The following is a 3028-nucleotide window of genomic DNA, read 5'->3' as shown; positions in this document are numbered from 1 at the left end:
GGGTTGAGGGGTAGTGCCTCTAAAGTCAAAAATAAATTTACTATTGTAAAAGGCTTCAAGAGATATTTTTCTATTGGTCAACTTATTCTAGCTCTAATTTTGTAAGCATCAAAAAGCTTGTATAGAATCACTTAGGTAGGGATTTCATAATGTTTGATGACATTGTAGCTTCATGCAGTGGTATTGAGTTGTAAAGAATTAAAGATTGTAATCAAACTATCATCATTGGACAATAAGAATATTGGACTCGTTGTTTGGTTGACACAACCTAGGGTTTTGGCGAACCATGTTAAATCTTTATGTCTTGTGTTCTTTTTTGTGTGATTTATTATTTTATAATATTGGTTCTATTTGCATGTAATTGTTATTGTTACAGTAAAGCATTAATTTTATTTTATTAAATTACCTTTACCCCGTTCTTAAGATTCTCTTTATGCACATGCATTCCCATTTAATAATTAAAAAATCATTATTAAATGTCATTTACCTCTTAGGGTTTCCTTTTAGGTTTTACGATCTCTTTCTATAAGAATTGATCAAATGTATATTTCATTCATTCTTTTGGTTGATAATTCAATCTTGGATATTTATAGAGAAAATTCCTTGTACTTTTCTTCTCTCTTCTTCTCTATGATAGGCTTTTTGCATGTAGGTTTCTTGGGCTTAGAAGATTTGGTTTTTCATCAAATCTTACATGGTATTAGAGGTGGATATGTTGCAACTTATTCTTTTTTTTTGAAGGGATAGACATCAAGGGTTTGTTGGATCAAATTTGGTATTTTTCAAGCATCTATTGTGGAAATGGGGGGGAGGGGGGGCTCTAATTTTTTGGAACTTTGAGTCCAAACAAATATCATGGTTGGATTTAGAGTATGTTAAAACCCTTATTTTCCTATAAAATACTTTGATTTTGGCACAATTGATAGGGGAGACAAAAAAAAAATTGCATAGCAAGGTCATACGACCCTAGGCACACAAAATGATGTCATTTTAAAAAAATGTCTCTTGTATTGTCTTTTCCACTCAACCAAGTGGCCACCTGGGCTCTGCTCATCGGCCCTTGTGCTACCCAAACCTTGTGCGACTCCCTTGCACTTCAATGCCACCACAGCTAGCAGTCACTACCACCATGCCACTCGTAATTTTCTTGGCCCTTTTTGCTAGCAATGGGGTCATATTAAAGAGTGAGGGGGTTTTATTTTTCTATTTTTCGAATTACCTTGTGGTTTTTTTGTGATATCTTGAGCATAGACTATCAAGATTGGGCAAACAAGATACCATTGGAAATCAGATTCCAAGATAGATGCATTGGTGCAAGTTTTACTAGTGATTTTTTTTCTAGAATGGTACCTATTTTTAGTTGTGAGTCTAATGATCATTTTTGCATTTTGGGGGGCACTCAATTTTGCTCCAATTTTTGATCTGGAAGAAGCACCATAAAGGTCTCTTCAAGCTCTGTCCAGATTATCTGTTATTTTCATCATGATTTTTAAAAGGTACACATGATACTCATTTGAAGCTTTTTTTCCCTTCTCATTATATAAGCTTTCCTTCTAGTATCTAGGGTTTATAATTTTGCATTGTGAGGGGTGTTTTTAATTCTTTTTTCTATAATTTAAATCAGTAAACCAAAATTATATAAAAACAACACCTTCTAAGAAAATGGCTAAGACCCCTTCTTGTCTAACACTCTTGACCCACATAACTATCACACATGGAAAACCTTGATGACATGACTTCTCTATTCAAAAGGATCGTGGTCTTGTTTAGATGACATGCAACCAATTTTATAGAGGACCTTTGAGGTCATGTACCACAAGAAAAAGATGGATGCCGCCATGGGGTTGATTTCTTGCCGGTATCCAATAGTTTGCACTTTCATCTTGATGGGTATACTACTCCTCGAGACTTGTAAACTAAGCTAGAGGTCTTATTTGGTACAATAAATGAGTTCAAGGCACTTTAGATTGAAGCATAGCTTCAATCACTTGTACCTGATGCTTTTCCCTCTATTGAGAACTTTCTGATGAAGTTTAAACAACAAAGATCTTTGTTACACAATTGTGGGAAAGTAAAGATTGTTAAGGAGTGCATTTATCTAATATTGTCAAAGCTTCAAAGAAACTTTCAAATTTTCTCTTATACTTTTCATTTGACTATGAATGCTTTGGTTCCTAAATTTACCATGTCCACATTTAAGGTATTTTGTGATCGGTTGACTAGAGAACAGGTCAATTTCACATAGTTGGACTCTCTAACAGGATCAAAGAACTAGGTATTGATTGCTTAGACATCTATAGGGAATACAAAGTAGAAACTGAAGCCCAAAACATATTAGGCTGGTAGTGAGAGTTCCTCCAAGCCATCTCCTAGATCAGATTCTTAGAAATCCACTCTGAAGGGTAAACCTTCTAAGTCTAGTGTGTCTCCTTGAAGAGTAAGAAGTTCACGAGTGATCCTTGCAATTTTTGTGGCAAGGAAGGACATCTAGTTTACAGATGTTGGAAACATCTTGAAGCTTTAAAGGAGGCCATGCAACAACATAGAATTTCTTGTTTAAAGCCACCACCACCTCCTGTAGGGAAAGGACATGCTCTTTCTACACAAGCTTTATCTTCTTCTACTACTTGGATCATTGATTCAGGTGCTTCCCATGATATGACACACTCACTTCATTTGGTTACCTCATTTTCTCAGCGTGTTACTACATAGATGGTAGTTGGTGACTACACACAACTTTTAGTTTTAGGTTTTAGAACTATCTCTTTGGAGGGTGGTTCCCTATAAGATGTTCAATTCATTTTGGCTATTTCTATGAACCTCTTGTCTGTCTATCAGATTTTTCATTATAGCTTTGGTAAGACAATTGATTTCTCACCACATGATATGGTAATTCGAGACCTCCATGATCTTGATTTGGTTGTTGCTATTGAGAGTTTTGTTTTACAGTCTCACTTATATTAGTTTGATGGCTTTGAGATCTTTGATTCTACAAGAGTTTCTCTTTTTGCTCACGTAGACATAGCGA

This window comes from Cupressus sempervirens, chromosome 5, assembly GCF_028749045.1.
Source record: "Cupressus sempervirens isolate cs-2001-9-10 chromosome 5, ASM2874904v1, whole genome shotgun sequence".
NCBI classification, from domain to species: Eukaryota; Viridiplantae; Streptophyta; class Pinopsida; order Cupressales; family Cupressaceae; genus Cupressus; species Cupressus sempervirens.
Note: the sequence above shows the minus strand (reverse complement) of the source record.